At 42.4% G+C, this 26,408-nt stretch overlaps 2 long non-coding RNA genes across 2 annotated transcripts in view; one reads left to right on the top strand and one right to left on the bottom strand.

The window, feature by feature from the left end:
- Positions 1 to 22,101, top strand: part of LOC138843750 (uncharacterized) — a 148,043-nt gene extending 125,942 nt beyond the window's left edge. The window contains exon 4 of the long non-coding RNA XR_011378710.1: positions 21,237 to 22,101. This is a non-coding gene — a long non-coding RNA (uncharacterized lncRNA). The remainder of the gene's footprint in view (positions 1 to 21,236) is intronic.
- The window catches only part of LOC103349108 (uncharacterized), a 49,894-nt gene continuing 24,510 nt past the window's right edge, over positions 1,025 to 26,408 (bottom strand). Inside the window, exons 2-4 of the long non-coding RNA XR_007920883.2 lie at positions 24,854 to 25,004; positions 24,509 to 24,749; positions 1,025 to 7,139 (exon numbers count right to left, since the gene is read on the bottom strand). This is a non-coding gene — a long non-coding RNA (uncharacterized lncRNA). The remainder of the gene's footprint in view (positions 7,140 to 24,508; positions 24,750 to 24,853; positions 25,005 to 26,408) is intronic.

Genomic DNA, 26,408 nt, shown 5'->3' with positions numbered 1-26,408 from the left:
CTTCCAGTAGGTTCCACCTCTTAAGGATCCTGTCACGTATCGCCACGCTAGGGGCCAAGCTCCCACAATTAGGGAACTCTAGGGGGCCCAGTAGAAGCACACTGAGCCAACAGCAGTTCATAGGCTGTCCTCTTCCTGGAGCGTTGCCTTCAGAGAAGACACGGGTAATCTGACGCACCTGTGCTACCCGGTGCCGTGACTGCTTCATTGCCAGGGCCTAGGCAGGTAGTGAAACTTCCTGTTTGAACGACCCACCCCTGCCTTTCTCAAGCACGTCTACTCCAGCTGAGTTAGTCTAGTTTCTGCTCTAAGGCCACATATTTTACCCTATCCCTTATCCGCCCATTCTTCCTCACCAGTCTGTCCTCCCTTTCATGGCCATCCTGACTGGGTTCTTCCCTGACATCTCACTCCTTGTCCATTCTACTCAAAGACCATTTCCTGTATGTAGCCTCCCTTGGCTCTTGCGTTTGGAAGGGCTGTTTCCTACTTCAGACCTATCAGTTAAGGATTGCAGTAGAAGGCACTGCAGATAAGTGCTCAAGCGCTCTGGGTTGCAAGTATTTAGTTGTTATGGGTAACATGGGTGGTCTTACCAATATTTGTATTTCCTAGAGCAGTTAGTGCCAAATGAGAGAGCAAATAGTTCAAGATAGGGCACTGATTATATTATATGACTTAGCAAAAATAATAGCCAAAATGACTCTGCCAACAAAAAATAAGGATAATATCAAAAAACTGAAACTGAAGAATTCAAATATAAAGATTCAAATATAAAGTGGACAGTTTAGGACATCAGATGAAGAAAATTATTATACTTAAGAGCAATTTTTAGACAAGTATGAAACTTCTCATTAGCAAAATCTAATTGACAACAATGGAGTCATAAAGATGACAAAAGTCACATTAGTTTTCTAGCAAAAAGACAAAGTTAAGGTGCTAAAAGAAACAGTCTATTGGTTCATGTAGCTTTTTAAAAAGACTAAATAATAGACAACTAAGAAACAACTTAATTCTACTTTTCTTGAAATGGATCTTAGTTTAACTTACAACCAAGAAGAAAAAAATAAATTGTAAACTGACTTTACTTCTTGGCATGGAAATAATTCCAAGTAAGAACATGAAGTCTCAGGGCTATGTGAAATTGTCATTAAGAAGAAAATAGATCATACAAAGTGAATGATTTTTTTCTGTCAAGACAAGGGCAATTATACAGTGAGGTTAAAAAAAATGAAGGTAAATCATGAGCCCGAAATGAAATTTTGACTTAATTTCTCAGCAACTGATGAAACTTAAAGAGCAATGCCTTCTGAAATAGCAAAGTCAAATAAACACTATTCAGGTAATTCATAGGAAAAAGGAAGGCTGGCTGGGTGTCTCCATTCAAGTATAATCGCTTTGGATTTATGATAGCCACAAGCTATAATTACTTTACCATGGTTTTCTTTTCCAGAAAGTGATTTATCACTTATATAATCCACCTTCTCAAGGTTTTGAAAAATATAACTTTATGGGGATTATGACTATATTTATTGTTGTTGTTTAATTTTTTTAAAAGCTTAAGAGGCAGAGGGGAGTGCATTAGCTCCCATTTGCTAGTTCTCTCCCCAAATGCCAGCAATGGCCTCTGGCTGGGAAGCCAGGAGCCAGGATTGCAATTGAGGTCTCCCATGTGGGTACCAGGATTCCAATCAGTTGAGCGATCAGCACTGCCTCCCAGGGTCTGCATTAGTAGTAAGCTATAGTCTGAAGTCAGAGGTGGGTATTGAACTTGATCAGTCTGGTAAGAGACATGGCTGACTTAACCCACCCAGGCCGAATGCCTACCTCCACTCACATTTTTAATTTTAAGTTCAGCCAGTTCTCCCATTTCATTCTTGTGTCTAATAAACTTGTATAATCAAATGTAATACTTAGAGTTGATCTATATTCTCTATTTACAAACTTTATAACATTCATTTTTAAAGCAAAAATACAGCATATTTTAAGAAATATATTGGAAGTAACCAAAAATGGGTTAGAGATTAAAAGAGATGAGGTGATGTCTTGGCCTACATTGTTGTCTATTTCTTCTTCTATTTTAAAGGCAGAGATAGAACTAGTTAGCTACAGATATTCCATCAGCTGGCTCACTCCTCGGATGCCTGCAATAGCCAGAGTTGGGCCAGGCTGAAGCCAGGAGCCTTGGGACTGCATCCAGGTCCTTCTTGGGGAAGGCAGGGACCTAAGGACCTGAACCATCATTCCTGCCTCCCAAGGTATGCATTGTCAGGAAACCAGAATTTAAAGTGGAGCTGGAACTTAAACCAGGGACTTGGATATAGGATGTAGTCATCCCAAGTGGCATCTTAACCCCTGTGTTAAACATCCTTCCAGAGTTCTTCTATTTTTAAATAAAACTGTCCTATTTTCCTTGAATTTAGTCATTACTTCTGAGTAAATCAAGTGCATACTATTTCATCCAGTTACTTTTCCTTTTATTAAACTCTACATTTTTTTTCATGAAATGCATCAAAACTCAATAAGAAAAGGCCAGGGCAAGGGTAATCTGTGATTTAGGCTGTTCTTATTTTACTGATTAAATATAATTGTGTATCAGGTTCCTTTTACTGATGAAACATAAGACATTGAAGTATAGGCCAACCTAGAGTAAAGTGAACTCAGAATCATGGAAATCAAATTCCATGATGTAGAAAGCCAAGAGAGGCAAGCAGTAACCTGCTTGTGGACTTAACCCTCTTGGAGCTCAGCTGGGCTGTGATGGCATCCAGGGTGAAGGCAAGACTGCTGGAGAACTGTAGGCCAAGAACTGGTACTTAGAGGACTTGGATCCCAGTTTGTGGAAAGGAAGTTGTTGACCAATGCTACTCGCTGAACCAGGCAAATGTGAGCTTTGGATTCAGAAAGGCCTGGGATGAAATCCAGTACTAGAGTTTCACATAGTTATTGAAGTTCAAGTTTTATGTTTCTCATAATCAAAATGGTGATTTGTTTTTTAATCCTAAGTCTTTCCTTCCAAACTTGCCATGAAGTCAAGAGTGATTTGTGCGAAGCACATGGCACAGTTCATGTATGTAGTACACACTTAATACATGGTCACATCAATGTTCTTCTGAGAGCTGTGGAGATTAGGAGTTCCAGGTAGCGGCCATCCCTGGACAGGTGACATTATGACCCCTGAGGGTCCACGCTTCCAGAACGGAGGAATTGAAAGATGAATGGGTGTTCAGAGAGCAGCATTCATCCTCGTAGGCAGAGCTGAAATGCTCACAGATAATTCATGCACGAAACAATGGGTATGAGAAGGATGCCCACAGGAATTTTGGGGAACAGTCTGGGCCTCGCTCACCTTTGGGATGCGTTGGGTCACTGTTGAACACATGACGGTGATGGTTGGCTTCAGTTTGCATCTGCTCAGGGCAAGCTCAGTTGCACAAAGAGCTCCTGGCTTCGTTCAATCTGGCTCAGTTCAGCTGAACTGAGTGTATAGGCAATGGCTTCCAAGTGTACATTTAAATGGTAAAATTTAAAGTATTTATACCTGGACCCTGCTTCCCATGATTTTTATTTAATTGGTCTAAGGTAGCCAGGGTTGAAAATAGCTGAGCACTATAGTCATTAGTGACTTTGGCTAAAGGAAGTTGGCACTGCACAATGATTCCTCCATGATGGAAAAATTCTCCCAGCCCCTTCCTCTTGATTCTGGTTCTAGAAATGATAGTTCCACCTTGGTTCAATATCAAGTTCTAATTTAAGCTAGATATTATCTGTGCATTCCACAGTTTAGAGTCGATTTGGTAGCTCTTTATGGAAAGCAGTCTTCCATACTATGTCCTCTGGAATAAAATCTCAATACAGAGCAGTAATGGAGAAAATTAGTGTTAAATGAACATGGGGAGCCAATGTTAAGGTTTCGGCCATATTTGCCAAGTATGTCAACACACTTTACAAAGTTTTATGCCAAAATAATCTTTGTCCAAGACTCAAAGGGCTTTGCTTTTGCCTTGTTAATGGGAGTCCTTGCCTTAGGTTCCAGTAGAGACTTTGCCTTCCCGAGGACACCCGAGGGGCTACCATCTGTGACATTAGTAACTCTCTGCAGCTTTGCTGTCACTTCATCCTAACATACGTGACTTTACTGATTTATTGATTAACTTATTGTTCCATTCAACTCTCCAATAAAGGCTAAGGGAAGATGGCTTCTCGCCATCACCACACCCCCATCTCAAAGCTGCCCTTGCTGAGTGAATCACAAGGCTCTGGCATAGGGTGAAGAGGCCAGTGAGTAGCGTGTTAGTTTGCCTATTTGCGCCCTGAGTCTGTGATGTGGCTGCAGTCTGTTCATTTACTTGTCACTCCATATGGCCCATTGACAGCCGATAGCAACTTTGCTCATCATTACAGCTGGGTGGTTGACAGATGACAGATGTCAATTGGAGATGGCTCTCTTATACACCACCAGCCAATCACCACACACTCCCCAAAGGTGGGGACAAGATCCCAGCCAACAGATGGCTTGGCCTGTCTAGATTAGACAGTAATTACACATTCTGGCTCAGAACCACCTTTTTTTAGGGTTTCATTAAGAAGTTGTCACTCAATTCCATATGCACTGATTTTCTCTTTCCCCAAACATCCTTTCACTGTCATTCAGGCATTTGTCAGAAGTTCACACAAGCCCATTTTCAGAGATTCTGATCGACCATCAACCATACTCCAGAAAATTGAGAGATGAAGCCAATATCGTTCTATCGTATCAGATAAATGGATTCTGTCCAGCAGCTTTGGGAAAGTCAGAGGGGCTGTAGGAGAAGACTTGGTGCTTCCTGTAGAAAAAGGGCATTCTAAAAGGAGTTTATTTTCTTACAGCTTTCTGCATATTATTGCTCATGTTTGCATTTCAAGAAGGTTGTTCTTTTTCCCAACTGGGGTTCTCCATCTGATTATTTGTGTAACAAAGTCCCATGTATCTTGGCCCGGGGCCTGGTATTTCAGTTGGGTCCGATCAGCTAGTTACAGAATGTAGGGCTGATTGAAAGGAGCCCTCGATCAGATGGCTAGGAAGCCGCCTGCCCAGGGACACTCTGCATCTGGGTGCTTCTTCCATATCCTGTGTTAGGATTCTGTGCCCTGTAGTTCTTTCTCCACTTTCAAAGAATTTTCTTGTGGGAGATTCCTTGTCTCATAAAGATATTTTAAAGCCCTTTGTGTATACCTAACAGAGGAATACAATTCATCATTGAAAAGGTTAGAAAAAATTCCGAGTAAAAACACAGAAGATAGAAGTAAAGTTGTTTGTTTTGTTCTTGTCTACCAGAAAAGGAACTTTCTCCAACTCAAGCGTAAGATTCTTTTGAAATCATTTTGAATTGAAGTTTTCCTAAGCGAAGGAAAAACATATCCCCAGAAATCTGATCTTTGTCTCAATGAGTGCCATAGAGAAATACATACATATATGTAAAATAAACTCACAGCTATGAAATATTGAAGGCAAACCTGATATTTATTTAGGAAAGAGAACCAGATAGAGATCTTCCATCTGTTGGTTAATGCTCCAAATGCCTGCAATGGCCATTTGAGCCAGGCCAAAGCTAGGAGCTGCAAAGTTGATCCAGGTCCCCACATGGGCGGCAAGGGCCCAACCACTTGTGCCATCACCAAAGCCTGCATTCACACAAAGTTGGAATCGAGATTCAGACCCAAGGATTCTGGTATGGGATACGGGCATCCCTACTGGTGTTTAGCTATTACGGCAAATGCCTTTTCCCATTTGATTTGTTTTCATGAAATTTCCTGTCTTACAAAGATCTAATTCAGTTTTTTAATTTAATTACTTGAAAGAATTAGAGGTAGAGACAGAGAGGGGTCTTCCATCTGCTGGTTCACTCCCAAAATAGCCTGCAATGGCTGGAGCTGAGCCAATCTGGAGTCAGGAGCTGCTTCTGGGTCTCCCATGTGGGTGCAGGGACCAAGGACTTGGGCCATCCTACACTGTTTTCCCAGGCACATTAGTAGGGAGCTGGATCAGAAATGGAACAGCCAACCAAGACTTGAACCGGCACCTGTATGGGGTACTGGCACTGCAGGCTGGGGCTTCAACCTGCTGTGCCACAATGCATGCCCCTCAAATTCAATTTAAATAATTTTAGTCTTTGAAGAAAAACACAAGGGACCATGATCAAGACAAAATATTTCCAAGATTGGGTTGTCCACCACTACTTCTGCACAGTATTGCTACTGATGACCACACACACTTGACATACACAGCTGCACACCAGTCCGCTTGTCATGGACACGTTGGAACTTCACAGCTTCCACAACTCTTGCCACGTATGGTGGAGGTACGTGTCCATGGATCAGATGGAACATTGAAAAGTACACTTTCAAAAATTGCATCACCCCAAGCCAGGGAACACTGTAGGGACCGTGCAGCTGTTGTGCATAATTTGTTCATTGCTTATTCTATTTGCTTTGGAGTTGCCTTCATTCTTTAAAGCCACTCAAAGTTCCCACCTTCAGGCTAGTGTTAGAAGTCCTTATATAGCTCACATTAGTAATGGCCTGGGTAATCCACATATTTGCAGTCCACATACTTGAGAATCAAATCATTAGAAATTGTACTGACAAATAATGTGCAATCATTCTGTTTTTAAGAGTCCATAGAATGAACTTTATGTAAATAACTGCTAGAGGCTCATCTTTTACGGGGGCTATTATCACTCCATCTGTAGCTGTTGGCTCTTGTCCCCTAATGGAGCCAGAAATCGCAGATCAAACCCAGGACTGGTAGCTGGCATGACTGTCAGCTGTGGGTGCTCCCAGAAGCCGTTCGGGGGCAGTCCCCAGGGGAAGCGATTTACCAGGTGGCGTGCTAGGCTGTTGGGAAGGCAGCATGGAGAAGCGAGGTTTCAGGTGAAGACAGCGCCAGCAGGATTCAGCAGGGGGCTCTGAGTGTCCTGCCTCAGGTCTGGATGTCTGCACTTCCACAGCCGTACCTGCCTGAAGCTGATGGCGATCTGGGGAATGTGAACACGCAGGTCCTCGGGCAGCCGATCACTGCCCAAAGCAGTCTCCAGAGGTGGCTGATGTGAACCAGTGGCAGGAGATTCTCGGGTGCTAATGGTCAGAGATGCAGAGAGCTGGGGAGAGACAGATTTTAGTTATGTGGGAGTAGAGGTTGGGAAGATTCTGACTGAACTGATGACTTTGGGAAAATATTTATGCACTTGTCCCAAGAGGCCAGGTTGCTTTGCTGTAACTAAAGAGGTTTGTTGGAGCCGGCGCTGTGGTGTAGCCGGTAAAGCTGCTGCCTGCATGCCAGCATCCCATGTAAATACCAGTTCAAGTCCCAGCTGCTCCACTTCTGATCCAGCTCTCTGCTATCGCCTGGGAAAGCAGTAGAAGATGGCCCAAGTCCTTGGCCCCTGCACCCACTTGGGGGCCCCGGAGGAAGCTCCTGGCTTTGGATCTGTCCACCTCCGGCCTTGCAGCCACTTGAACCAGTGGATGAAAGACCTCTCTCTTTGCTTCTGCTTTTGCCTCTGCCTCTCTAACTCTGCCTTTCAAATAAATAAATAATCTTTAAAAGTGTTATGCTAGGGACAGATAAAAGGGGAGGATGGGAGAAGTAAATGTCAGAATAGATGCAAATACCTGGCACAGTACCTCATGTATGCTAATTAATTTGCAACTGTTACTTTCTCTCCATGCTACTTATGCTTAAAGTGTCATTTCCTGTGTAGAAATGTTCACTGTTATTTCCTACAAAAAATGTTAACTTTGGCATTGAAGATCATGTACCAATGTCCATCTAATATCTTGACCAACTACTCCACACGTGAAAACTGATGAAATCATTTTTTTTTATTTAATGAGCATAAATTTCCAAAGTACAGCTTATGGACCACAATAGCCTCCTCCCCCCCATATCTTCCCTCCCACCCACAACGCTCCCCTCTCCCACTCCCTCTCCCCTTCCCCTTCACATCATGATTAATTTTCAATTATCTTTATATACAGAAGATCAATTTAGCGTATGTTAAGTAAAGATTTCCACATTTTGCTCCCACACAGAAACACAAAGTGTAAAATGCTATTTGAGTACTAGTTATAGCATTAATTAAACACCTAAGAGTAATTGTGTATTAATTACAGAGTTCAACCAATAGTTTTAAGTAGAATATAAAATGCATCTTTTGTATTGTTGTGGCTCCCCCCCACCGACCTCCCTCCCTCCCGTGGCCCTCCCCTCACACACTCCCTCTCCCATCCTGCCCTTCATCACGTTTCATTTTCAATTACCTTCATATATTGAAGATCAACTTAGTATATACTAAGCAGGGATTTCAACAGGTTGCATTCACACAACTGAACCAGGTATAGGGTATTGTTCGACTAGTAGTGTTGTTTTTGAGTTTCATAGTTAAACATATTAAGGACAGAGATCCTGCGTGGGGAGCATGAACCCAGTGACTCCCGTTGTTGATTTAACAATTGGCACTCTTATTTATGATGTCAGCAATCACCCGACACTCTTGCTATGAGCTGTCTAGGCTATGGAAGCCCCTTGAGTTCAGCAACTCTGAATTTGTTTAGTCAAGGCCATATCACAGTGGAGGTTCCTTCCTCCCTTCAGAGAAAGGCGCCTCTCTCCTTGATGGCCTGATCCTTCTGCTGGGGTGTTGTTCACCAGGATCCTTCATTTAGATTGTTTTTTGCCACCGTGTCATGGCTTTCCATGCCTGCGAGACTCTCATGGACCTTTTAGTCAGATCCGAATGTCCCAAGGGTTGATTCTGAGGTAGGAGTGCTGTTTTGGGCATTTGCCATTCTATGAGTCTGCTGTGTGTCCTGCTTCCCCTGCAGGATCATTCTCTCCCTTTTGATTCTATCTTTCATTATTTGCTTACACTGGTCTTATTTGTGTAATCTCTTTGACACTTACCCTATCTTTTTGATCAGTTGTGTATTTATATTTGTCACTTTACCAAGTGTGCTGGCATTGGTACCTGCCTCCTTGGTAAGGTTGAGTTGAAATCCTCTGGCACATTTCCAGTTCCACCATTGGAGGTAGGTCTGAGTGAGTATGTGCCGTCCTATATATCTCCTCCCTCTTATTCCCACTCCCATGTTCCACAGAGATCAATTTTCTGTTAATTTTTAAACGCTTAAGAATGGTTGTGCATTGATTGCAGAGTTCAACCAGTGGTCTTGTGTAGAGCAAATCGAGCAACAACAACAACAACAAAAATACTAAAGGAACAAAATAGTAAGTTGTTCCTCAATAGTCTAGCCAAGGGCTGCTCATGTCATTGTCTCTCATAGTGTCCATTTCACTTCAATGGGTATCATTTTAGGTGCTCGTTTAGTTGCCATCGATCAGGGAGAACATGTGATATTTATGCCTTTTGGACTGGCTTATTTCACTCAGCATGATGTTTTCCAGCTTCTTCCATTTTGTTGTAAATGCCCGGATTTCATTGTTTTTTACTGCTGTATAGTGTTCCATAGAGTACATATCCCATAGTTTCTTTATCCAGTCATCCGTTGATGGACATTTAGGTTGATTCCATGTCTTAGCTATTGTGAATTGAGCTGCAACAAATATTGAGGTGCAAATGGCTTTTTTCACGCCTTTAATTCCATTTGGGTATATTCCAAGGAGTGGGATGGCTGGGTCCTGTGGTAGTGCTATATTCAGGTTTCTGAGGACTCTCCAGACTGTCTTCCATAGTGGCTTTACCAGCTTGCATTCCCACCAACAGTGGATTAAAGATTGCCTTATTTACTTGAAAGTCAGTTACAGAGAAGGAGAGATCTTTGAACCATTGGTTTACACCCCAGATGGCTGCAATAGCCTCATGCTGGGCCAGGCTAAAGCCAGGAGCTTCCTCCAGGTCTCCCATGTGGGTAGCAGGAGCCAGCACTTGGCCCATCTTCTGTTTTTCCTAGGCCATTAGAGAGCTGGATTGGAACAGGAGCAGCTCAGACTCAAACTGGTGCCCACATGAGATGCCATCATGGCAGGCAGTGGCTTTTCCCAGTGTGCCATGATGCTACCCCTCTGCCCACATCAAACCTCTTTTATCCAAGGGTGATGGTATCCAGGAAGGCCCATGTACCCCCTGAAATGGGAGCGATGCAGAAAGCATGCCTTTCTAGAAAAAGGCCCCTTCCCTGGGAGAGACAGGATGGTATTTAATTAAAATTCCAGCCTACCCTTTTCTTGCTGAGTGACCTTGGCAAATCTCTTTTTAAGCCATTTCCCTTTCAGTGTTGTCACCTGTTGAAGATGAGATACTGCCTCATGGCATTGCTGGGAGGATTGTGCTAACACAGGCAACACTACTGTGTGTCAAGCGGCTCAAGTGCAATTTGTGTGCCGTGTGTTGCCATCCTACTGCCATTGCTGTTTGCATGGCAGTTTTCACCCTCCTATCATCAGCTTCATGGGGTCTGTGGCCAGAAACTGGTAACTGCTACCCCACTGATCTGACTGGCTCTCCTCAACCACATCCTTGCTGGCTCCCCCTGAGGTATAACTCAAGTGTGCTCAGCCTCCAGCAGTCTGGCTTCCTACCTCTGAATTTCATACTTTTCAGCTTGCCCTTCTTGGGGTACTATTCAGGTTTCCAACTTGTATCTTCTTTCTTTATAAAAAACTGTAAGCACTGGGAAAGGCAAAGCCTTTCATAGATGACTTGGTGTTCTACTCTCAACAGCCTCAGAGTGAGTAACTCTAACTGAATAGATGCTCAGGTGTCGTCTGTCACGTGTATCCTAATGCAGCTCATCCATTGCCAGAGTGTATGCCAGGTAGTGGGTGAGCCCATCATTTGGGGGAGGGATCGTTTGTTATGGATACCTAGTAGAATACTTGGCATGCTTTAGGTACTCATTAAATAATGTTGGAGTGGATACATAAATTAGCAGCAAAGTTATGTTCATGTGTTTGGAGTTGATATCAGCATAGCTGAATTTTATGATTTAAGTTTTGTAGCAGAATTGGAGTTAAGAGAAGAAATTGTTCCAAAAACTACCACTTTTGAAGTAAGTAGCAAAGGGTAGCCACCAAAGGGAGTACTACAAGGCACTAAAATAACTACTGCAATGGGGTTGGTTAATGATACCTTCTTAGTGATAAGAGGTAATGAGAGAAGGGCAAGATTCATTGACCTTTCTGAGGCTTTTGATTTACTAAATGACACTCTTGGACAAGCTAATTAAGGTTGGCTTTCCTTCTGCAGTGATAGCTGGCTTCTGATCTCGTTTGATTAGTAAGAAAAATCAGGAGCTGTTTTAAAGCTATCAGCCTGACTTATTACTATACCTATCTGATGCCTCAGGCTCAAGAACTGGTTGGTCTTATTTATTTTAAAATTATCTTTCTGATGTGAGCGATAAGCTAGGCATTCATTTATGGAGCAAGGGTGATGCCTCTTCAAATGATGCTCCCTTTGTGAGTCGATACATTCACCAAGCAGGGAGATTCTGAACCAAGAGCTCCCTGACAGTGGAAATACGACTTGGTGGCACACTTTCTTAATGTACATGAAAGCCAGCAAATCTGAATCTCAAAAAAGCAGAAAAGTAACATTGTGGAAACAGTCTAGTTAGTCTACCTAATTGTCAGTTTCCAGGTAATTTGCTAATGTCCATGCAATTCTATTTCAATGGTCAGATCTTGACATTTCTTTCAATAGCTACTGGCTTGGCTCTGCTAAGCCATGTCCTACATTGAACGACAGACTTCTTAATGGGAGAGAACAGCTACATTTATTTTTTAGGCTGAGACATAGATTTAAAGTGTTTGACACCTACAGCTTTTCATTCTGTTTTTCCTTGAATGTGAATTTTAATTCTATTCTCCATTGGCTGCAGTTAAATATAAAGCGTGGAAAGCAATAGTCTTTTTAAATAAAAGTGAGTGTATTTTTTAGGAGCTGAGAATCTAGATTTATTTCCCTCAGACTTTTGAAGACAGACTATAAACAGTTATTCAAAAAGTTGAACAGAACTCTAAAAATGAAAGACATCACAATTCACAGGTAGAGTTTATAGAAGAATGATAAATTGGGCTGTTGACCTTTCTATTGCATAGTAGAGAACAGCTCAGTTTAAAAGCCTGTTAGCCACATGTACCTACATATGACTCCAAAACTATTCTGTCAAAGCACTTACCCAAGAGAATGGAAGCATGTTGCCATGCAGTCTAGTGTACCAATGTCCATGGACTTATTTGTAATAGCCCCCAACTTGGTAAAACATCAATGTCCATCCATGGGTGAATGGGTAAAAATAAATGGCTTGGACGTACTCTATAAAGCTACATGACTTAACAAGAAATGGATTATTGATGCTTACAATGACTCTGAGGGATGGAAACCAGACAATGAGAGTAGACACATATTTGGATAAAATTCTTAAAGATGCAGTCAATTGTGATAGAATGCCAGTTGCCTAGGGAGTGGTGTGCAGATTGGGTGAGACAGGCATGGGGAGTTGAGTAGATTACTTAAGGTTCTCCAAGAAACAGAACTAACCAGGTGTGCAACTGTGTGTGTGTGTATACACAGAAATGGGGTTCTTTTTTAAGGGACTGGTTCACACAAGTGTGGAAAAAGAAGTCCAAAATACACAGGGTAGACCAGCAGACCGGAGAGATCCAGGGACAAGCAGCTGTTTGAGTCCCATGGCCATCTGCTGCAGAACTTATTGTCCGAGGAGGACAGTGTCCATTCTCTCAAGGCCTCTACTAATGGGTGATGCCCAGACTCACCGTGAGAGGCAACCTGCTTTACTAAAACCTGAGTTACATGTCCATCGCTCCAGAGTACCTTCACAGAAACATTCAGACTAATGTTTGACCAAACTTCTTTGCACTGTGGTCCAGCCAAGTTGACACAAACAAATAGAAATAACACAAATAGGGAGGAGATGCAGGGATTACTAAAGAGCTCAGGAAATTGGACTGTATATATGATCATTACTGTAACTGGAGCCTGGCTTTTACAGGAGCATAAGTTTTATTACACTGTATACTTTACATATGCAGTTTTATGTGTAACTACATTTCAATAGTTTCAAAAATTGAATGATTTTTAATGTCTTCACTACCAAAAATAGTTGAAGTGACAGATGTGTTCGAATCTTTCCATGGCGTACACATAGATTAAAACATATTATGTTCTCGGCCAGCGCCGCGGCTCAATAGGCTAATCCTCCGCCTAGTGGCGCCAGCACACGGGGTTCTAGTCCCGGTCAGGGCACCGGATTCTGTCCCAGTTGCCCCTCTTCCAGGCCAGCTCTCTGCTATGGCCCGGGAGGGCAGTGGAGGATGGCCCAAGTGCTTGGGCCCTGCACCCCATGGGAGACCAGGAGAAGCACCTGGCTCCTGCCTTCAGATCAGTGCGGTGCGCCCGCCCGGGCAGCCATTGGAGGGTGAACCAATGACAAAGGAAGACCTTTCTCTGTCTCTCTCACTGTCCACTCTGCCTGTCAAAAAAACAAACAAAAACCATTATGTTCTCAATATAATTACTAAACATTTTAAAAAGGAGCTTGTATGTAACAGAATCCATAAAGAAGCAAAAGTTGGTTTTACCTAAAGGATAAAAAGTGAGCCACTCTGCTCCGAGCAGTAGAGGGAGAGACCTCCACAGTCTCATTTATGACTTAAATGACTTCTGAAAAACTTGTCAGTGGAGAAATTCAATTTTTGCACATGAACATATGGACACTAAGTTCTACTTTTTGGAAATTTCACACTGGAAGAAAAAAACATGAGATCAACAGTACTTTTAATACTTCTTGATGTACATAAAGACTTCACATATCTAATATTCACTCTTCTTCAGCATGGTTTTTAGAAAGAGTCCATTCTTTGGTATGTGGTGATCTGGGCTTACGAAATGATGATGGGCACGTCACTTTCTGGTTTACAAATGCATGCTGACAGGAGCATGTGTCCCTGTGCATGACAACTTCTGTAAGATGATCGACCCCAAATGGGATATCCTGCTTGCTTTCCTTTCTCCTAGACCCTACATGCAGCCCCAATAATAATTGGCAAATAATGAGTTTGGAAGCAAAACAAACCTTCAGATGATGCAATCTTGTAAAAAAAATTCATCTCACTATAAATACTAACGAGAGCCTATAAATTGTGCCATGTGAAAGTCCAAATATCAAGTAGACACTGTCTCTGGGCCTATGAATCTCAAGGCCTTCAGAAAGAAGGATCACTGCTTCTTGAAACAAAGGGAATCTAAAGCAATAACTAAGTTGAATTTTTTTTGGTGGAGTCATTGACAGTGAGAGAAAGAAAGGTCTTCGTTCCGTTGGTTCACTCCTCAAATGGCCACTACAGCCAGTGCTGGGCCGATTCAAAGCCAGGAACCAGGTGCTTCTTCCTGGTCTCCTGTGTGGGTGCAGGAGCCCAGACACTTGGGCCATCCTCCACTGCCCTACCAGGCCATAGCAGAGAGCTGGACTGGAAGAGGAGCAACCAGGACTAGAACTGGCACCCATATGGGATGCCGGCACCGCAGGCAGAGGATTAACTAAGTGAGCCATGGCACAGGCCCCCTAAGTTGAATTTTTTAAAAGATGCTTTTAAGCACTTTCTAGTCCACAATGTTGGCATCTGAAGCTGGTGCGACTACAAGATCACAAAATAGTTCCCTTTTCTGCTTCTCTTGGTGACCTGAGAAGACTTGGGAGAAAATACCTGCAGAACTCATGTAGGACATCAGAGTAGAGACAGGGATCCTTCCAGAGAGCCTGCAGACTCGACTCTACTCAACACGCAACTAGGAAACCAACAACAAAATGGAATTAAGAAAATGGAATTAAGTGGTAAATAAGCTTTTACTCAACATAAGCTCCATAAAGTTCTGAACACATTTGTAAGTGATGATCCCAGCCATTTTATTTGTCCCTGAAGAACTGAAGGTCTTGGCAATTCAACTATGTCAATGCGGTCTCTTTTTACATGATTGGGGTGGGGGTGGGGGGACTTTCAAGATTTTAAGACTACCAGAGTCCGAATGAGTCAAATCAGTGCTACATTGGGTACCGAATGACTTCCTTGTTCAGTGGGTGGAATGAGCACTGTGGTGGGAAAGCCTTTCCAAGTGTTTCTGCTAAGGCTTTGGCAAACACATGTCATCGTGCACTGGCGATCCAGACGGCAACAAATACTGCCTTGACCATTCCAAAGTCCAAATGCTGTGACGTTTGCTTTTGATTGGTCTGTTTGTGTTTTGAATGGACTACTTCTACCACTGAGTAGCTATTGCTTGGTTTGTGCTTTGTCCTCAGGATAGAGACTTTTTAGTTTTTATTTGAAAGGCAGAGTGAGAGATCTTCCATATGCTGGTCCACTCCCCACGTTGCTGCAATGACCGGAGCTGGGCCAGGCCGAAGCCAGGAGCCGAGAGCTTCTTCCAGATATCCCATGTTGGTTCAGGGGCTCAAGCACCAGGGGCATTAGCACAAAGGTGGGTCAGAAGTGGTGCAACCAGGATGTGAACCGGCACCCACATGAGATACCGGCAGCATTGCAGGCAATGGCTTAACCTGTTTTGCCACAGCACTGGCCCCAGGGTAGTTCTGATAAGGCCTGTTCCAATTCTTTGAAGTAATGTTTTAGGGTTCTGATCCCACTTGTTTAGACCTTCAAAGTTCTGCTGTCTGCAGCTGATCTGGGTGCAACAGGTTTGAAACCCATGGGGCAGAAATTTTGCTTTAATTTTTCTGTAAAAAAAAAAAAATGGACCATCTTGGAGCATCTTGTACTGTTTTCCCAAGCACACTTTCAGGGAGCTGGATTGGAAGCAGAGCAGCCAGGATTTGAACCTGTGCTCATATGGGATGCCAGGATGGCTTCACCTGCTGAGGGGCAGCGCCAGCTTTATCTCTTAACACAAGTTATCCATTTCGAAACTGTCATTTGCATCCCACAAATTCTTTGCAAAAGATCAATGATCATACCATTCTCCTTCCATTCAAGATTCAACTGCAAATTTGGTCTATGCTTTTCAGTTTTGGCAGAATTCACATTGGCCTGAAAGAGGCACTTCTCAAACTGACATGTCATCCTTCTTAATGCCTCAAATACTGCATCTGTTCAGACACATTATAAAAAGTCGGTTTATTGTAAAGCAAACATTTTGAAATCCATGCACAATGTTTTCACGATACATTTTCCATGAATGACTTGAAGACCCTTGGTAGAGAAAGACCAACTCTGAAGACAGTGGAATCCGCTATGAAATAGTCATACCAAAATGCTGCATCCACTCGGAACCCTTCCTTGGCCTATGCATGTGTAGAAGGAAGGTGGATCTGTTTGGAAAAATTTTACCCTTTTCTGGGTAGAGAACTATGTATGTGATTATTCATTCAGCCCGTGGGTTCAGATGTCAGAATCCAGGAGAAACAGTAGGGGGTTGTGACTCCTCATCAGTATTCTCCATAGGATAGTGCAGTCACTCTCATTAATAACCCACAGGGGATATTCACTTGTGAATCTTAAATACTCTTGTAGTTATTGAATAATTTATATTTTTTCATAGCATTCCTGTAAAGGAGTTGCCGAATGGTCAACATCATTACTCCCATTTTACATTTGAGGGAGCAGAGCCAGAAGGAAGTTAAATGATGTGGGTAGGTGCAGACTGGCTTAGGCAGAAGGAGAGCAATACCTTGCCTTATATTGTTGCAAATGAGTTCAGTTCTCCTGGGGAGTCCAGTTCCCTTAGTCTCCCATCCACTACTCTCTGGTTTTCTATTACAGAAGAAAGCCAATGCTTCTCCCATAAATATTTGTCTTCCCCCAATAACATCATAAGTAAAACTTAGAAAAATGGAACAGAGGCACTTATTTTTCTCTTGTGGCAACCCCAATGTCTGTTGCTCTTTCTAATAGCCACAGTAGGGCTTAGTTTGTCTCTTAAATACAGGCATTGACATTCTATATGCTGGGCTGGGTGGGAAGCTAGAGACGGGGGAGGAGAGCCATTTGCTTTATATGTTCATTTATTTTGCATCACTAGAGGGTAGAGATTTCTCATACTCATCTGGTGTCCCCCATATTAAAAGCTGTGTCTCTGAACAAGCTTTTCCACTCTAACCCTGCACACGTCTCCTGTGATCTCTTCATGTGCAGACAGGAGAAAACGAGTGTGGTAATTGCTAACTTAATTGGTGAGCATGTATCTCCAGGCTGCGTGTACGTGCCTTGTCATGTCAGACTGTTCCACAATTCTCAATTGCTCCAGAATCTTGCTATTCCCAAGGTGGGCAGGGTGCATGACTTCATTTTCTATCACTGCACTAAATTCTATGCTCTACTCCCACCAGTTTCAACCACCTAGACTGTGAGGAAGCAGAGGGACTGCACTTCCAGCATGTCAAAAGGAGGCTCCCATATGTGTTTGCACATCTTGTGCATGTAATCAACCCATTGGTGATCTCAGCAAATGGAGCGAGATGCCCCTCAGAACTATGGACAGTATACAAGCCCCACAGTGTTGAGGCCAGGGAACTGAGGCTTAGAATTTATCTTAAGGCTTAAGATGAAATTGCTTATAGATTCTGCACATAAAAATAATGAAACCATTAAGAGCACAGAAAACCAAAAATTTTAGAGTTGAAAGACACCATGGAGAACATGCAACTTGATTTCCTGTCTTATGATAAAATGAAACCGAGTTCCAGTTAGGTGAAAAGAGTTGAGAAAGGGATCATTTCATGTGCTCTTTCTTCCTCAAGGACTTTGAATACTTTTTGTTCTGCCATATGCGATGTCCTTTAGAGGTAACTCTTAATGAGATTTGACATTGAGATGAGAAAGGTCGCTAAAAGGAAGACTGTTAATGTCTTTGTTTTTGAACTTCATATGTGATTGTGTCATGTCCCAGAATTCTACATACTGAAGAATATAGTCATTTCCTTATGACCACCCTAAAGTCACAACATGAGTTAATTGGAAGGCCCGAATTTATGATGACCTCTGTGCGTATTTACATCCTAGCTTTTGTTCTATTGCCTTTCACCCCAAGTTAGAATGTTAACAAACTAAGTCATGTGGAATTAAGTTTTTTCCCTAAACCCTCTGTAAAAACCATATACTTATGCTAATTTAACAACTATATATTTATATACTATCATCGAGGCAAGCCAAGTCAGTCAACAGAAGAAGTAAAAATATCAATAGAACTTTCAAAAATCTGTTTTCCTCTCTATGCTCCTAGTTCAGTACCTATTTCTAGAATATCTTCTTTTGAAGTCACAAAATTCTAGGGGATCTGATTAAGATATGAGCCCTCAACTAGAAAAAAATGACATCCACATACATAAAATTCCATTTACAGCTTCTAAAGAATAGAATGATTGGGTCAAGAATTGCCATTACCGATTTTAAGAAACCAATTTTGTTTTTTAGGGTGAGTTAGCGGAACTTAATGTTTAACCCCCCCAACTGTACTAATTGCAGAGCAAGCAAGATTACAAATACATTTGAGGATTTATAAATAGAACTAGTGAATGAGCCCAATGAAAAAGTCATTAGACAGATATAAGAAATTTGAAATAACTGAAACCTGTTGCCAATTGGCATAATGGAGACTTTTCAGTGAAAAATTGAGATACTTGTGAGAATTACTAAAACAGTAAGAATTCAGAATACAAACCAGATGAATAGCTGCTAGCATTTGTTTTATTTCATATAGAACCTAAAGTATTGGGTACTGGTGTGGTTACAGTGAGGAGTTCTCTAAAACAGCCATCTTATCAAAGTGAGTTAAAGGTCAAAATAACCCGTGTAGAATGTGTGTATTTTAAGAAAAGCAGGATTATGTGATGGTGTTGCAATGCACAGTTAAAATAAATGTAGTGCACTGGACCTTCAATTCCTCAGTTGACTTTTGAAAAACCACTTTAGAGGCAGGATCCTCATGAGGAGAACCCATCAATCAGGACTCCAGGAATTCTAGAAAGTGCAGTGAGTGCACATTTCATTGAAGGGTGCACATACTTTGGTAACTGAACACAATGAAGATGGAACTGCAAGTTATAAATCTAGAGTTGTAATACAATTATTCAGTAAAAGCATTATTTTGAACACGAGACTGGACAGGACAGAGGGAGGACAGTACCCTCAGTTGAAGAGAAACCATGATTCCAGTACTCAGACTGGGAAGAAATGGTGTCCATGAAGGTGTTACATGACAACACTAGGCAGCACTTGGGTACGGGCAGCAGGAACAGTTTAAACAATGTGGTAAACGGAACAGTGAAGACATGTTTGTGGGGAATTTTTTCTGGGGGATAGGGAGTTTGGAATTGGGTTTTGGTTGTGGGGAAGATTTAGAGAATTGGATGAGACAGGGAAGAGGTGCCTATTTTTCTTAGTTTTACCTGCTACCGTACTAAAGCAGCATCCCACACTAAGTCGTAGGCTGAAGGAGGTGGTCTAATCAGTTTACAAGTTATTGAGTAGCACTAAGAAATGGAGTGGATCAGAGCTGACCATCCAAGACTCCCTCAAGGCTGTGTGTGGTGAAACCCTATAACATCAAGGAGTACCTGCTGTTGTAACAGGGGAAACCAATTAATTCTGTGACAATACTAGCTAGTAGGGCTGTGTAGTGTCACCTAGACAGAACAGCAGGACTCAATATACCCTTTCTATCCAGCTCTTACTAGGAAGATGTGTAATTACTAGTCTGCCTTCTTTCAGCTGTCTTTGAGGCTACAGTCTTAATGAGAATATAAGAGAAAGATGTTTTGAGAGGTGGAGAGGATACATCTCCTTAAGGAGCAGGATTACCTTCTCGGTGGAAATTCTTGTACACTCAGACTTGAATAAAAGGGCACATTATTTGGGGAGGGTATATTTGTGAAAGGAATAGCTTATGGGATATATCCCAGAATACACTCTGGATGTGCCCAAATGTCAAACAAATATCATGCCCTTGATTAGTGAGTTTAAATGCTTTCAAGCATGAAAATACCTTATTTTTTTCCTTTTGTGGCCTTGTAGAAACTGTGGGATTTCAGTTTGGACTTTCTGGAAGCAATCAAGTCTGTCCCTGTTCCCGTGAACGTAGTGGGAGGGCTTATATTTGTTTTTACTCCTTAAAATCTGATTTCGCCTCTGGTAAACATAGAAAAATCCTTCTATAATATCATTTAATTTGTATATTTATAACTTCTTTGGTAATCACAAAGTTGTATTGCCTTTTGAACCACTGGGTCCTCGGATATTCACAAGGACCTGAGAAGTGACTTGGACCCTCCGACACACCCTTGTTGATCACTTCCTTCCACACACTTTCAGGTGGATCTTAAGTTCAAAAATGCTGCCTTGATTGAAGGGTAGCAAATAAGAAGAGAGAAAGGGAAATCCAATAGGCACCTACATATTCAAAGAATAAGCAGCAAGTTCAAGTAAGAATTTGGTAAATAGGGGTCTTTGTGGGAGACTTAAGTTCTGTCTATAATGCCAATAAGACACTTATAATTCTGGAGGATCATAATCTGTATAGAATGTTTTCTGGGCTCTGTAAACATCTGGAGTGAAGGAAAGACATTGAGGGGCAATACTGAGAAATTAGATGCCATTCAGACCAACTTTCATCTTGAGGATGGTGGAATCCCTCCAAGTTTCTAGAGTGAGAAAGACTTAATACGAAATGAGTAGAGAAAAGGTGTGTATGTGCAAAATCTCTGAAGGATTCCATTGCCCAGGGGAGCAACATGTTGTACCCATGAACAGGATGAAAGTGGACTAAAATACACTGTTTCCCATCCCATGGTCCCCACCACTCATGGGGAGCTGGCTGCAGAAGGGAGCAGGGGCCTTGATGACGGGACAGATGTTGCCAATAGTGGGAGGCGAACCGTAGCCTGCCTCCTGAGTGTAGCTACAAGGAAGGGACCAGCTGCCAAAGATCTGCATGAGTTTCAAGGGGAAGGGAAACCCCCTGATGGGGTGTGGGCATCTTATGTGATACTGCAGTAACCCCTGAATCTCTGTCCAAGTTGGAAAGGACTTGAGGGATTTGAGAAAGTCTCTCAATTCTCTAGCTGGGGGCTGAGCCAAGGATCTTGTTATTGTTACCCCAGGAAAACACGGGGCAATCCTATTCTCAGTCTAAGCCAGGGCTCTTGGAAAAAACTTCCTCATGTCTCATTTCCACTGAATAATAAACCATTTTGGTTTCTTTCAGGTCTGCCAAGAGTGAGTCTCCAGAGTTTGAATTCTAGCTCCTGCTGTTCGCTAGCCATCTGGCTTTGGTCGAGTTATTTAAGCTTTATGATCCTGAGTTGTTTTTTTTTTTTTTTTCTTGTGTAAACTGTGGATAAAGTGCCACATAAAATTGTTGCTACATTAAATGAGATATATGTGTAAGATGCTTATATAATGCAGTTTGTGGAAATGGTGGCTCCCTTTGTGCATGTTATAGGACCATAAAGCTGAGCTACTCCTCTGTCTGTACCTGCATTGTTGGTTATTACTTTACAAGGGTGGGGAATCATTTGGTCTGGCCCTGCGTAGGCAACCTCAGGCAGGACTTGAAATTCAATGAATCTATATTTTTAAGTTTAATTTTGTATACCCTGTGAATAATGTCATAAATATCCAAGGGGCCCTTGGCAAACAAAGTTCCCCACCCCTGCAGGTCTCTCAGGTTGACTTGCTTCTCAGTGCTGATGTCTTCCCTATTACATAATTTTGTCCAACCTCAGCCTTGTGTTCTAGACTTGGTGACCCAAGGATGGCAGCCTAATAGAGGGGATAAGAATACCTCTAACATTTTCCCTCCAATGCTATGTGCAGCAGGAAGAGTCACTGTGTGCCTCGCCTCATTTTTTTGTTTATTTTTTCAACTTTTATTTAATAAATACAAATTTCCAAAGTACAACTTTCACCCCATAACATCCCTCTCACTTGCAACCATCCCATCTCCTACTCCCTCTCCCATCTTGCCTCCTTTTTGAATTGGCTAATAACAATACCTATCTTTAGTGTGTGAAAATTCAGTCAGTGAGCTGACTTATGAGGTTATATCCAAATAAATCCCTAAAGTGGAATATATTGTAGATCAAAATGCATTTTTTTAAAAAATTTGACAGGTAGAGTTAGAGACACACAGAGAAAGGTCTTCCTTCCGTTGCTTCACCCCCCAAATGGCCGCCACGGCTGATCCGAAGCCAGGAGCCAGGTGCTTCCTCCTGGTCTCCTATGCGGGTGCAGGGGCCCAAGCACCTGGGCCATCCTCCACTGCCCTTCCAGACCACAGCGGAGAGCTGGACTGGAAGAGGCGCAACCAGGACTAGAACCCGGCGCCCATATGGGATGACGGCACCGCAGGCGGAGGATTAGCAAGTGACCAACGGTGCTGGCCCCGATCAAAATTCTTTTAATACAACTAACTTACCAAATATCATGGCTTAATCATGCCTGCCTTAAACATGCTCAGAACACTTACATTACCCTACAGTTGGGCATTGCAAGACAGTATTGTACTGCATATCATTAGTCCAGGAAAAGATCAATATCAAAATTCAAAGTATAATTTCTACTGAATACCTATTGCTTTGCATCATTGCAAAGCTGGAAAAACTCAAGCCATCATAAGCCAGGGACCATCTGTATGTATATAAGTTCTCTAGCATATTTGGCCCATAGGAAATGCTCAGTACATTTCAGCACTGATTATGTCCATTGAATTGCAACACATCTAACAGAACCCTGGATTCCTGCCTGTCCAGCTTCAGTCATTCAAGAAACATTCACAGAGCACCTGCCCGATCTTGAACAGAGGTTCCAGGAGTTAAGGGGTCAAATTTTCCATCTTCCCGCAGCTGATACTTTAAGGGAGAATTACACTGTCCACAAGCAAATGTGTAATGAAATTTCAGTCCTGCATGTAATGGACTCTCCCACTTCCTTTAACACATAGCCTCTTCCTCTCACCCTATTGAAGCTGTCCTGGCCTCCTTTCTGGTGCTGGAAGAGTCTGGGCTTGTTGTAGACCCTGGACAAGCTGTGAAATGCACTTGACAGAGTTCCTCATAGCTGGCTCCCTCTTGGCATCCAGAGCTCTTGTCCCAGTAACTTGCCCTCAAGAAGGCCTCTCCTGACTTCCTAATATACCCACTGCCCACACTCATCCCTTGTCTGTCTTCACCCTGTTTATTCTCTTTATAGGTGAACCCACCCTGAAGTCTTCTATGTGTTGCCTGTTATTGTCTGCCTGCCCTCAGCATGAACCTCCCTTATCTGTCTTAGGTATCTCTGTGTCTCCTAACCCAGGACCATGCCTGCCTTGAGCAATGCTCACCAATGCTTGCACTTGAATGGACAGTGATTAGATTACACCCAGTTGGTAATCATTCCTCTCAATAAGTCTAATTTCTATGCCTACTTAGATCTCATCTTAAAAGAACTCCTCAAATTTAGACTCTAAGATAATACATTCGTGAATTGTATGTTAAAATATTAATGTTAAGAGCAAGCTTTTAAATGGGACAAACTGTATAATCTTGTTGGCATTTCCTCATTTTAAAATGTAAGTGGCTCCAAGCCTTTCTCAGTGTCTGAGATCCTGCCATTCTTCTCAGTTATCTTAAGTGCTTGTGACATCTCTTCCTTCTCCGGCCTCTGCAAATCTTAGCTTTGCTGTCTACTTCTGGAGAGAGGTTTGGACAAGATGTTTCCTATCACCAGAAAGGAAGAACTGGGACTTCACAGTGCACATGACCGCTTGCTCCGCATCAAACGTCTGGAGACACGGCAGAGTTTTGGTGAGATCAGGCATCCTCGTGTCTGGGTGACCATCAATGACTAGTGCCCTGCACAGTTATGGGTTTTGAAAGCTATCCAGTTGCAGTCACAAATAACTCGCCATTCCCAGTCTCAACACAGTGTTGGTTTGGTAGCAAGGGAGGGGAGAAATCTCCAGCCTCCACCTCTTTTCAACCCATTGAGACCATGACATGTCTGTCGCATCAAGCTCTATTTGTGAGATAACAAAAAATGCATAGATTTTGTGGTAGTTAGAACCCCCCGAAGGAATCAAGTTGGGGGAACAATGGGAGAATTATGCACTCACATCAGCCATGGGGAGAATACAGAAAGCAGAAGCAGTTACTGTTTTTTTTTTTTTCTAAAGAAGTATTTGAAAGGTGGAATTATAGTGACTTTCCATTTTTTCACACCCCCAGTGGCTACAACAGATAGGGTTGGGCAAAACCGAAGCCAGGATCATGAAACTCCATCCAGATCTCTCACATGGGTATAGGAGTTCAAGGATTGAGTCATCTTCCACTGCTTTCTCAAGCATGTTAACAGGGAGTTAGATCAAAAGTGGAGTAGCCAGGCTTCAAACCAGTGCCCGTGTGGGATGCTGGCATCACAAGTGGTGGCTTAAACAGGTGCACCATAACACCCTTTTTAATGATTTTCAGGAAAGACTCATGTCTGAACAATGAATACCTGGGTTTATTACACTGTTATGCTGGTTTTCCAAGTTTCTGATTTTAGCAGTTCCACTCTCCACCTGTGGATTCCTCCTGAGAGACATTATTCAATTTTATACGTTGAGTTCCAAGTAAGACTCAATTTAATATAGAAACATCTTGATGGCTCTTATTTCCATATGTGGTGGTGCTTATTTATGTCATTTCAGTAGTCATAGTGAAGACAATTTGAATTGCCCTAAGTAGACCGTGCACAACTGTATAGAATCAAAAGAAAAAGGATCAGTTATCTTGTGTTGGACAACCTGAAAGGAAACTGAACTATTGCTTGATCTCAATGTAGACCCACTGACTGTATTACCTTTTTATGACTGTAATTGATGAGCTACCCATGAAGGGAAGAGGCTTGTTTTGGCTCATGAGTCTGGAGGTTCTTGGTCCAAGATCATCTGGATCTAGTTGGTGTGGCCTCTGATCAGGGTGCAACACAGCAATGGCAGACTTCTCTGAGCCTGGAAGCACAGACAGAATGGCTAAGGTGATAGCACTCTTATAAGAAATTTCCCCTAGGGCATGCCTCCAGTGACTTTGTGACAAAGGTCCTATTATGAGATGTGAGTAGAGAAAATAGGATTGGGGTATATGGTAACTTTTTATGAACAAAAATTCTAAGGTAGTAATACTTTTTTTCTGAGAGGCAGAAAGGGAGGTCTTCCATCTGCTGGTTCACTCCCCAGATAGCCACAACAGCTGGAACTGTGATCTGAAGCCAGGAGCTTCCACTGGGTGTAGGGGCCCAAGGACAGAGCTGAATCAGAAGAGGAGCAGCCAGGATTCAAACTGATGCTCATGTGGGATGCTGGCACTTCAGGCACTGGCCCCATGTTTAGTAAATTTAAAGCTTTCGAAATGAGATGCTTATACACACATGGTACATTGTTATCTATAGTCATCCTCTCAATAGAACATCAGGATTTCTTTTTCCTACATAACTATGACGTGGTACCTGTTAACTGATATTCCTCAGCCCTTCCTCCTTCATACTCTTGGCAGCCTCTTGTAACCACATTTCACTCTCAACTTCGAACGTTAACTTTATAATGATCTCTCCTTGTCTTCAAGCTGACCGATTGCAGACCTCAACAAATCTTTCCCTGCCCCTTGCCATGTAATGTAAACTCATAATGGGAGTGGTAGCTCACCCATAGGTGCAGTTCCTACTCATGCTTAAAAGGAATGAATGGATTACATGAAGTATTTACACTGGGAGTCACGATTCTTAAGGGCTATTGTAGGATCAGGCCATCTCACGTTTCATTCAAGAGAAATGAAATTATTGTGCTCATCTGTAAAATGCCCGTTACAACATTTAACTCTGTGAGGGTTGTTAGGATTAAGTGAGATAAAGAAACTTTTATGAAAGTTACTGGTGTCATGGTCACACACACTATAACTTATTAAATTCATCCCACCAGGGAGCTTGGCATATAGCTTATTCCTACAGAACCGAAACTTCACATGCCACAGCCATAGTTGTGCCCCACCTTCTGCCCTTGCTCCAGGACTGCCCAGGCAGACAAGGGATGAGAGTTACCTTGGGATTCCTGCAGTCAATGAGTGCCATTTGATACAACTGTGGGTAAAAGGCATGTAAGATCTAGTGATCGTGAGTTGGGGTTGGGCACCTAGAAGCCAAAGTCCAAGTATTTAAAACTAGAAAAGCCATGGATGTTTATCAGTAAAAAGCAGGCCAGGCTGATGTATAGAGCTATACCTAAAGCCTGTTTTGTTGAGCTAGACGTTAACCTCTTCATTGATGGATAGCGGGAGTTTCCATAACCTTAATGGTGTTTCCTACTGTTTTTGAGTAGCTCCTGTTTGCCCGAAGGCATGGAGACATTTGCACGTTGTGTCAC

Source organism: Oryctolagus cuniculus, chromosome 9, assembly GCF_964237555.1.
Source record: "Oryctolagus cuniculus chromosome 9, mOryCun1.1, whole genome shotgun sequence".
Classification (NCBI taxonomy): Eukaryota; Metazoa; Chordata; class Mammalia; order Lagomorpha; family Leporidae; genus Oryctolagus; species Oryctolagus cuniculus.
Note: the sequence above shows the minus strand (reverse complement) of the source record. Positions and strands in the feature narration are given on the sequence as shown.